Consider the following 12176-nt stretch of genomic DNA (forward strand, 5'->3'; position numbering starts at 1 on the left):
TTGACATATACATCTCAGATGTACAAGCAAACACAGATGGACTACGGCAGACCATGTTTGGCAATGACTGCAAACTGGGAGCCATGATTGATAGTCCAGCTGACGCAGACATCCCTCAAGGGGCCTCACAGAAAATGTCACAGGGTGCCAACGACACAGCCTCCAGCCAAGTGCCACTAACTGCATGGTCATTCCATTGTGGAACTGGCACCCACATATTAACACATGAGCGGCAGCCACTTTAATACAGGCGAGGTAATGGGGTATCTGGGAACTAAGGTAGATAGTGATCTCCCCTTTGACAATCATATCTCCACAGTAGTTAGAACATCCTTCTATGTAGGCCATCTGATTACTAAAGGATTCCCATCTAGACATACTGGGGTTATAGTGCCCCTTTACTCATCACTCATTAGTCCCATTATAGGGTATAATAACCCATGTGGGATGTACTTCAGAAGACACGTCCAACAGCTGGGGGGTCCACGAATGTACCTCACCAAGGGGAATACTGGCCTCCAACATATGGCCTATGCAGCTGGACTGAATAAACTCCTTCTTTACTCAGTGGCATCTCATTTACCCAGAGATGATCTCCACTGGCCAACACAGCAATGTCGAACTCAGGCTTGATGGATATGTTCCACCTATGGTAATCCATGTCACAGTGAGCCACATACTGTAGTGAGCTGACCTTGCCACAACAATAACCGGAAGATCCTGGAGGGACAGCTTCTTGTCACAGACACTCCCCATACTTTGGAACAACATTCCTAACTACATTATACAGAGCCGCTCACTAACAGTCTGCAAGAGAAACCTTGAAGGGTGGATGGGGAACAGTAGATGCACCCCCAGGGATCCCGCCATTGGCTTTGCTCCACAGAGGGATGGTTAATGAATCAATGGAGTGCCAAAAGCTGACACATTTTGGCTGGCCTTATGAATGGCCTCTGGCAGTTGGCCAAGTACCTACCTATGAATCTATAGATACTGTATCTGCATATGCTGATAGCTTAATTTACTGTTCAGGTGTTGACTTACCTTGTGCCAATGGCTATTGTGTGTGCAATAGTCGAGAGCTGCTTATGTTAGATGCACACAGTAGACTGCCTACACATGACAATTTACAGGTAGTCTTGGGCATGAGCCATCCATTTTTACTGTGCGTGCAAGTGGAGAAAGGTGTCAGTCCCTAGGTGCCTACACTGTCAGTGTGTGTGTTACACGTTCCCTTTTTGCCAAGGCATGGACATACTGGGCATGCCTCTGTCTGCCTACTGGGCCTGGCTCAGGGTGCTTGTGGTTTGAGTACCTCTGTGCCTGTGAGGCCCTTGGCAATGGTGTTGGGCTGTGAGGGCCTTCACCATTCTGTCCCTGCTGCAGCTGTTTCCGGAGAACCATATTGTGTAGCATGGCATACACTATGAAGATGTAGGCACATTTGCCTGGAGAGTACTGCAAGGCTCCACCAGATATGTCCAAGCAATGGAATCGTGATTTCAGTATCCCAAACACACACTTTATGATGATTCTAGTTTGTGCGTGTGCCTCATTATGGCATTCCTGCATGGGTGCGTGTGCATTTCAGGTGGGAGTAACCATCAACAGTTCCAGTGCATAGCCAGCATCCCCCACCAGGTGGCCATTTGGGATGTCTCCCCTGGCAAATGACCGATACAGCTGTGAGGCATGCCAGATGTGGCAGTTGTGATAGCTTCCTGGGCTGCCAGCACACATACATCCATGATACTTCCCTGGGCATTGCACACGACCTGACAGTTAATGGAGGGATATCCCTTGCGGTTTATGTAGCGCCTACCCTGCTCACTGGGTAGTGACTTGATGTGTATGTGCGTGCAGTCTATTGCACCCAGTACCTCTGAATATTCTGCCACACGGTGGAAGAGATGCATATTGCTGGCCAACTCCTCCTACATTCAGGGGAAGTATATGTGCTCATTGGCATGTGGTAACATGGCATCCAGGAACTGGTGTAGTACCCTGGATGCTGATGCCTGTGAGATACCCATGATATCCCCAGTTGGTCTTTGAAAGATACCTGCAGCTAGTATTCTCAGGCTTACATATACCTTTGTATCCACTGGGATGGGTTCCCCTCTGTTTGATCTTGGTCTGTGATGTGGCTGGCCCAGCTCCACAAGTTGCTGTAGGGTGTCCCTGTCCACCCTGTAACACTCTACTATCTCCAGATCATGTAGCCCCTGGTAGGTTACCCTGGGTCTGAACACTCTCCTCCTCCTCTGGTGCCTGCAGTGGTCATGTGCATCATCCTCCACACCACCTTCAGTCTCCACAGTCTCCAACACATGCTGGTGGATCAAAGCTATGGCAGCCCCTAACATGTACATAACAAAAGTTCCCCATCTGTATACACCACTGGTGCAGAGTGTATGGGAATACACAAATGTGTGTGAGGTGTTTTCACACTTTATAGTATTGTGCTATGGATGCTGCTGATGTAAGTTCATAGGTTCATACTAGGCTAACTGCCCTTGAGGGCCGTTTTAAGCATAGCCAATTACCCCATGTGAGAATCAAACCCTGCACCTTGTGTCTACAAGGTAAACACCTTAACCATTATGCCATCCTCCCACCCTGGGTGTGTATAAACTATTTCAGCTGCTGCGTGTCTTAATTATGGGTTTTACAATGAGTACTGTATGTGTGGGGCTTTTACTGTGGAGATCTACTTGCCTGCCTTGATTAATATGTTGTCCTTTAATTCACTTTTAGACCTGGATCCCCTCCCATTATCAGGCATGCATCCACCTGCCGTCTTTCATGTTTTGTACTTTCCCTACCCAGTCATGGTGAAATGTGCCTTGTAGCTGATATACTGCATATTTCCTTTGTTCTGCTTTGACACTTTGCTGTTTTCTTTGCAGTACATCCCCTCCCCTTCCCTGTTCTGCAGGTAGCTGCTTTCAGCCTTGTTAGCTGTTGTCAATGGTGCACTGTAGGCTCATAGGTGTTAATTAGTCATTTGTACTCCAATTTCACTACTGCAGCATTTCCTTATTTCTTTCCTATATCCTTCCTGTTTCGGCTGCAGTGCGTGCCGCGCATACTCATTCACCAGGTTTACATGCGTTTTCATCTCCGTTCACATGCATGCTCGGTTACCTTGTGTACTCTCAGCTAAGTATAGCTATGAGCAATTCAACACACCCCTATCCTGCAGCTTTGCTTAGCTAGGGGCAGACCAGTTTAGCAATCCTCCAATGTGCTTACAGCAATGGTGAAACACCCCTCTCTTGATGTCATCTTTATCTCAATGGATCACCTCGGTGTTATAATGCTACGCTTACTATTATGTGGAAATCGTGATATGTGTTTCATTGCGGTTTTATTCTATATTTTTATATACTCCTTGCGATCCCCTTTGCGCACTGCTGCCCTGCACTTCCACATCGCGACTATATATATTAAATGTTAATTTTATATTTTGTACATGTTTTTTTATGCCAATGGCTATATATTTAGCCATTGGCATATATTAACAATATAATTCATGTGTTCGGTTGGCTGTCATGACTCCAATTTAATGCTTGCAAAAATGTAAACCGTTTTTTTTACGGTTTACATTTCTGCATGCTTACACTACACCTGCACCATTTCCTGAATTGCTACATACCTTCATTTGCATGCTACACAGCTGCAAATGGGGTAATTAGCATACAAGGCTCAGGAGTTGTGCGGGCATAGCGTACACAAGTAGTGCACATGGGGAACGGCTTGTACCTGAATCGCTCGGTGGCCATCTTTGGTGTTAGAACGCCGACGCTATGACTGCACCTGGCGCAAGCTTCATGAATCCCGGGGTCTGTCTTAACTGATAGCCTCACAAAAGTGTGTTTTCCTGGTGGCCTTTTCTTCTTTTTGCCTCTTCCTCACAAACATGGCCATGACTCTGAATAATACTCTACCCTGACCCAATCTCATAGACAGTTTAATCAATCTGTTTTCATCCTCTTATATCATATTTGACTCTCTCTCCCAGCTCAATATAATCTTCTCTCTAAAATTCTACATCTTTTCTGTTTTTTTTTTTTATTCTCACTCATCAATTCCAATAATTAAACCACAATGTGGTTTCAACACTATTGGCTAAAGGTAGTTTGACATGGACACGTCGGACCCACACTGCCTTGGTTAACCAGTATTCCACCTTTCTGGTACAATTCTGCATTAGGTAGCTAAACCTTTCACTGTGTAAGACCACTTATAACTCCATGTTCCTCTGTCAGATGGAATTAGAAATTTCCAAGTGGACATCAGACAGATTCGACCCCCCATAACTATTATTCTCTTTGTCCCACTGCATTCCCATATTATCTTCAACAGCCTCTCATTCTCTCCCCTCTGATGTGTCTGAGAGAAGATACGCTGTACTGATCTATAAGCTGCCTGCATTCACTTTACATAAGTTGCCAGAGAACTCACCCTAGTTTATGACCATGCACACTCAATGCCCCATTCCTTCTTTGATGTTCCTCTTCCACTCTGAACTCTCATATGATATCCTCCCATTGTGCAAATTACTGTTTCACTTCAAATGCCCTTTTATAGGTACTTCAATGTCTCACACATTCTTGTCGCTGTTCCATGTTTATCTGGCACAGTAATGCCCACCATCGCCTTCTGCATCACTGTTTAAAATACACAAAAATAAATAAATAAATAAATAATAGAAAAACTAGTAGTCTTAAAACTTCATTGATGAGCTCTGTCACAATAATTTCCAAAAAATCATGAAGCACAGGTAGTGTTCCAAAGCAACAAACCTTTTTATTCCTCACAGACAAGTGATCCTCAGAAACAAAAAAAATCAGAAATACTTTACAATGTTAAATATATCAGCTTTTATACACTTAGAGGTAGTATGAAAATGTATGTAGTGTTTAATTTTAAACCAGCCTATTCCTGTAGTTGTTCATTTTTTTATTTATTTTGTTACTGTTATACCTTCATTACAACACAAACTCTGCACTGCTACTACACAGCCAAGCTCAGAGTCACCCAGATTCTTCTTCTACTATGTACTACATCTGTTTACTTTCTCTATACTTGCCTACTGTCCAAATACCTGTCCCTTCCTAATTGCAACTCAGTTTAAGACTATGATCACTTAAATGTACTTTTCCATCCCAGTACTAAGCAATAATGCCCCTTATGGTGTAAGCTGAAGCCTGTCAGTTGTATACAGATGCTCTCTCTCTGTCTTCCCATTCTCCAACCAGTCACAAGTCTTTCTCCCTTGCCCACAGCTGCAGCCAGTCATTTAGCTGCCTAACCTTTGCTTTTGTCAGCAGGCTAGCTGCTGATAGAGGTACCAGTGCTATGAAGATTATTTCTAACCCGTCTACCACTACCATGGATCTGCATGCTGCTACCTGAGCTGTGTTCTCTGTCAGGGCATCAATATTTTCATACATCACAAATTGTCCCCCTCTCATCCAGAGCTGCCAGTTTGGTCACCTCCTCCTATGTCTTACTGGATCTAAGCCAAATGACTGGTTACAATGAAATCTTATCTCCCTTTTCTCACTTGTTAACAATCAATACATTTTTGTGAGTGAATCAGCAGTCATCAGAACCCTTTTTATTTGCCCTCAGACTAACTTGCGTCTCTTTCCCTTTCTGCCCCATTAGACTACCCATCCTAAATTTAATCTTTTCCTTCACCAACACAGCTAATCTCACTCGCTTTGTTAGTTGCTTCTCTCCCTTTGTTAATTGTGATTATTTCCAAATACTTGTTAAGCTCCTTCTACAAGACTTTCTTCCACTTTTTCTGCCATCTGCTCCTTCCAATTAGATGAGTACCCCACCCTATCTAGTTTCTATTACATTCTGCACAGCCACATCTTGTTATATCTTTCCTTCAGCACTTGTTCCTACTCTCTGGAAATGTCCTTTCACCTTGCCTTCTTTCTCCTTGTCTTCCGTTTTGTAGCATCCTCTCCCACTTTCTAATTTCACCTTACTCCGATCTGCCTTTCTTGCCTTTACTGCTCTGACAATCTCTACTGATGTCCTACTGTATTATCCATTTTCCTGCTATTGCTTCCTACCACATCCTGACTGCTAAGTTCCTTGTTAGGTTATAGTTTCATAGGTAGTTTCTAGGCATGCAGTCCAGGATACCATTAAGGACCCTAGCCTGAAATTCCCAACTGTCCCAAAGCACTGTCTGGTTAAGTGATTTGCTCAAGGTCACAGAGTAGGTAAATGACAATAGAAAGATTCAAACCCAGTACCCATAGCACAATAAGCAGCTCATTCAGGCAGGGGTTTAGCCCTCTGTGCTAACTGCCAAATCTATTCAAATTCACTGACTGGGAATCAAATCTGGGCCATGGCAGTGACACAGCCAAATTCTAACCCCTAGACCATAAAACAGTCCTTTTTTTTCTGCTTCTGTTCCTTCCTGAGCTCTTGCCCTATGCTATCCTTTTTCATGTGACTAACCAGTCTCATACCATCTCTAGCTCCAACATTATCCCATGAAACTCTTCCATTATTCTGCAGAACCAGTATCCCTCATCACCGAAAAGTTCCTTACCCTAAGTAAGATAGATGTCATATATCCTCAGCACCTCATAGAGCTCTCCCACTCTGTTGCTTGTCTAATCATTCTCGAGTTCATAGGTTCATAAGTTCATAGGTAGGTACTAGGCTATTGGCTCTAGGGCCTATATAAGCCTAGCTAAAAAGGTACCCTGTCTTTTGCCACCCAAGAAAATTATTTTCCTGTGCTCCTGTCGAGCAGAGCCACAGAGGTGATCCCCGAGGGGAATTTCCTATTTCCCATCCAATCATCAAGATTTTTCTTGAAGAGTGCTAATGAGGAGCTTTGTTTGATATAGATAGGTAGTTTGTTTCAGAGTATGGGAAGTCTCTGGGACAGGAATCTATCACTTCAGCATGTTCTGTTGATTGTAGTGACAAGGTTTAGGTCCCTAGAGTGTGTAGCTCAGAGAGATTGAGATTTCTTTAAGTGGAGCATGACCAACAGCTCTGGGTTTGACATAGCTTTGTATGTTAGGCAGAGACCGCCTCTGAGTAGGCGATATGCGATGGAGTAAAGCTGGAGTTTTTTGAGATCGTCTGCATAGGGCATCTGTTTGAGGCCGGTAATCCTCTTCGTGAGGTATTTCTGCAGCCTTTCCAGTTGTTGTAGATGTCTTGTAAGGTACCTACCAAAAGGGGCATTGTACTCTATAATGGGTCTAATGAGTGACGAGTAGAGGGGAACAATGACCTCTTTTTTCTTGGATGAGAAACCTTTTGTAATGAGGTGTGCCACGTAGAAGGATTTCCTGACTACTGTGGCAATGTGATTATCAAAGGAGAAACTACTGTCCACCTGTGTCCCAAGGTCTCTTATTACACTTTTGGTGTTAAGCAGACTACCACCTATGTGGTAGTTCATGGGTACAGAGATTTTACTGTACAGAGTTTTTACTAAAGGGGATGACAATGCACCTTTTGGCATTGAGCTTGAGGCCATGGCTTTGACACCAGGCATCTGTCTCCGTGAGGCCATTTTGTAGGATGACCACATTATTAAGAGTTTCGATTATGGCTCCTAGTTTGCAGTCATCTGCAAATTTCATCAGCCAAAGACCTTCTGTGTTAGCCTGTACTTCAGAAAAGTAGATACCAAACAGGAGATGACCCAGGACTGAACCCTGTGGTACTCCACTTGTCACTGGTCTAAAGTCAGATGTGAAGTCTGCTACTTTCACAGTGTGGATTCTGTCAGTGCACCAGTTGGCAACCCATCTTGTAGTTTAGTGAGTTTATCTATAATTCCAGAGTGGGGGATGGTGTCAAAAGTCTTGGCGAGATCTAGATAAGCTGTGTGAACCACTTTACCCTCGTCTATGGCTTTGGTGACTGTTTCAAAGAAGTCTATCAAGTTTAGGAGACATGATCTGCCTTTTACAAACCCAAACTGGGTGGGGTCCAGAGTTTGGAGATTACCAATGTCTTTGTGTATAAGATCCATGATGATACATTCCATGCCTTGCAGACCAGGCTCGTTAGGCTAATGGGGCAGTAGTTCCCAAGGCCCTTGGTGGCTCCCCCTTTGTGGAGTCAGATAACCGTTGCTGTGCGCCATTCAATGGGCACAAAGCCTGAGGTGAAGTGATGATAGAACATGGTGCTTAGGTGGGGTGCCAGTTCATTCTGCAGTTTGTGTAGAACGCAGCCTGGGATGTTGTCAGGTCCTATGGATGCTGTGTTCTTGGCTTTGGAGGGTGCATTTATTACCTGTGCAGTCATGATTACAGGAACTTTGCATTCTTCTGGTATAGAGATGGGCCCTTTAGGGGGAGAGAGGGGGGTAAAGTTAACATTGAACCTATCTGCTAGGATGTTAGCAATATCAGTTGGTTCTATACATTTAGTGCCATTGTGCTGTAACTCGGAGCAGATCTGAGTGTTGCCATTGAGATTCTTGACATAGCTATAGAATGCTTTGTTGTTGTCTTTAGAGTCAGTGGTGATTTTGTTTTCGTAACTAGCTTTGGAGGATTTTATGAGGGATCTCATCTTCTTATTGAGGCTGACCAGGAAGTTCCTCCAATCATGGGATTTTACTATTTTTTGCAACAGTTTCTTTCTTCTGTTGTAGAGTTTGTTTATGGCAGGGGACCACTAGACTGGCTTTCTTTTTTTGGAGGATAGCATCTTGGTTCTGTTAGGGATAGCACAATCCATACAGTCATGTAAGTGCTTATAAAGTGCATTTGTATATGATTCAGAAGTCGTACTTCTATTGTCCATCTACATGGGTGTCATGAAGTTTGCCACTTCTGTCTTAAGAATCGTGAAGTTGGCTTTGGAGAAATTTTTTACGGTGGTTTCCCTAATGGGGGGTGGGGGCGGGATGTGGATGTCTAGGGTGATTAACTTGTGGTCAGATCTGACCAACGAGGAATTGACCTCTGGTGTGGAACACCGGCTGCCCATGTTGCTAATGATCAGGTCTAGGATATTGCTGCCCCTGGTGGGGGTGTGGATATGTTGATCCAAGGCATTGGAAGTTATGAATTCCAGAAAACTTTGAGCAAAAGAGTTGGTACATGAGTAGTTTTCCCAGTTAATGGTGGGGTGGGGTGTTGGGTTATACCCTAATATTTTCCAGTGTATCAAGAAATGAGGAGTGGGAATCCTGGGGCATGGTGGGGGATCTGTAGCAAGTTACAATTTGGATTGCGGTCCTGCCCAGAGTTAGTTGCAATTGGATAATCTCGGATGCATTATGCATTGCAGCTAGCCTGGAGGTGTGGATATCCTTAATGAATATGGTCCCTCACTTTTGTCCCTTTTTTCTTTTGTTGTTGCAGTTTTTCCTTTATATGTATCTTTAAATTGGACAATGTCTTCCTGCATCAGGTTTGGTCTTTAACTTATTAAAAATGTCTGTCAAAAGGCAATGGAAGATTACTTAAGAAAAAAAGAAAAGGAAAGCATCTCTTAGTTTATTTTAAGATTCCTTACTCAGGAGAAAACAGCAGTTGTGCCATTCATCTCTTGTTAATAGTCTTTCAATAGCAGTCAGTTCACACCTGGTACTGTTCCAACACCAGTGAGACACACAAAGAGGAAAATTACTTCTCAGAACCCATAACTTAAGAAAAAGCAGGAAACTGAAAGGCTTAAATAATATCCATTTTCTGCTCAATTGTTTCTCACTAGCTATAAATCAGAAAGCAAATCTGCAAATTCTGCAAACTTAGTTCCTTGCACAGTGAATTGTTCTATAGGACACAAGCCAAACAGCAAACCAACAGATGGAAAAGCATTAAATAGAAGCTGAGCACAAGATTAAATTAAAAAATGAAGCAATTTCTAAGTATTTGCTCGAATCAGCAGATGCTTAAAAAGTATAGCAGATAGTAAGCTTCTACTTTAGTTACAAATGTTGCATGAAAACTATATATCAAGATAAACCAGGGACTGTAAGCAGTTATAAAACAACCCAGCAAGTCTAAGATGTAAGCTCACCAATAAAGTCATCATAAGTAATTAGAACAAAATTCAACATATTTAGCTTAATAACAGCAACAAATCTGGAAGCAAGCTAACTTTAAATGAAACTATCATTGTAGGTCGGACTAACTTTCTTCCTCTTCCCTCTCTCTTCTTCATGAATTTATTTTAAATGATATATTCCAGTTAAATGTCATAGATAAAATCTATCAATCTAATTCACATCTGAAATACACCAGTCTGTCTGATGTCTCAAATAAAAGTTCAAGTGAAGAATTGTAAGCAGCTATAAAGCAATTGAGCAAATCAAATCTTAAGTCTAGTAACAAATTCCAAGCAAGAAGTTAACTCAAAAGTCAACAAATTAGATTGCTAAGATTAGGAAATTCAGACAACAAACATAGGTCGTCCCAAAGTTTCTTCATTGTACCACACTGCCTCTCAAATCCTTTGCCTCCAAATGTAGATTATACTGTCACTTCATGTACTATGAACTTAATACCACTTCTCTCAGAGACCAGTTAAATGACTGTAGAGTAAACTAACATTAAAAATGAAATATTTGAATAGAAGTGTAAAGGTCAGACAAGCCTCTTTCACCAGACCAGAACAATAACATTAACACTGTCTCTTCTATAACATATGGCATTTCACACTCAAGTCAAGCACAAACTACCCCACTATGGCACCAACCACGTAATGACACACTCAACTGCAAATGATTTCCAGTGTGGAAGCACTAAGCAATAAATACAACTTAGAAGGTATTAGATGGGACTGTGGTATTACAGAAGCAGTAATGTGGTGTAATATTATATTTTGACTGACAATATATATTTTATTTTGGGAGATATGGTGTAGTAACAATGTGGGTTTATCATTAAGGGATTGGTGAGAGGATGCCCCAGTACAATTTTTTTTCGTAATTCATCCCTCTAATATACTTTGAAATCAGGAGATGGTAAGTTGCACAGCAGAAACTGGTTTTGAAACAATATTTCTTGTCAATGTTTTCCCTTACTTTTAGTGTTTTAGTGTTTTTTTCTTTCAGGTCATAATACTAGACCTTCATGACATGCTCTACTTGTGTAATTTCAAGTTTCCGAGCTTTATCAAGGCTTAGTATGCAATTAAAATAATATTAAGCTTTTACAATGATTCTGAGCTATATAAAGAGATGATATACTCTTCTGTCTAAGGGCAGTGACACTAAAATCCGTACATTTCTACTTGTACTCACTATTAGTAGATGATCCATGGATGTTCTTATAATGTAAAGATTACATTCACATTTATATCAGGATTAAACAGCAATAATATGAATTTCATGTGTGGTCCTTGATTTAGCTTTTGTCTCTTTCAACAATACAGAGGAGATTGTGTGTTGAAAGACAGGAGACTGGAATGCTTAGTAGTGGATAGACTAACAAGTTTAATGACTGTAAGAATTATGCTATCCTTCATTAACAGGGGTAAGTATAGAATGTCCACTTGCTATTTTGTCTGTCAGCTTTGTATTTTGATGTACTATATATTGCTTGGCGATACATATCATGCTATTGTTTTCCCCCTCTGTCACCCCATATAATTTTGACATAAATGGTATACAAGTATTAAAAGAAAATATTTTAGTACTAAGCCTGCAAAGACTGTTATATGTGTGCAAGTTTCGGACTTAAGTTTAAATCTTGATGTCTTTGATGAAGATAGTTAGTCACTAATATATAAGATATTAAGTACTCTTTTTATAAAATAATGGTCAGATGAACCAAACGCCTCACAAAAGGGCTAGCATTACTGATGGTATAAACCACAACTAAATCTATTTCTTTAGAGCACATGGTAAGCAAATACTATTAAGGCTGTATCTACAAAGAAAGCCATGTTGCACTATTTTTATAGCACTTGTGACTTAAAACCTGACTAAATTTGCAGCGGACTCCAAGTCAGACTGCCAGCCAGTCATGAGTGGAGTCCCAAAGGGATTGGAATAGGGTCCTCCCTTGTTTGGCATCTACTTCTCATAAGTCCAGGCCAACACAGAGGGACTCTGGCTAACCAAGTTCACAGATGACTGCAAGCTGGGACCCATTATTAACTCCCCAAGTGATGCAGACATCCTACAGAAAGGCCTCACTGAGACCAAT

This window comes from Protopterus annectens, chromosome 4.part0, assembly GCF_019279795.1.
Source record: "Protopterus annectens isolate FY-2018-M chromosome 4.part0, PAN1.0, whole genome shotgun sequence".
Lineage (NCBI taxonomy): Eukaryota > Metazoa > Chordata > Ceratodontiformes > Protopteridae > Protopterus > Protopterus annectens.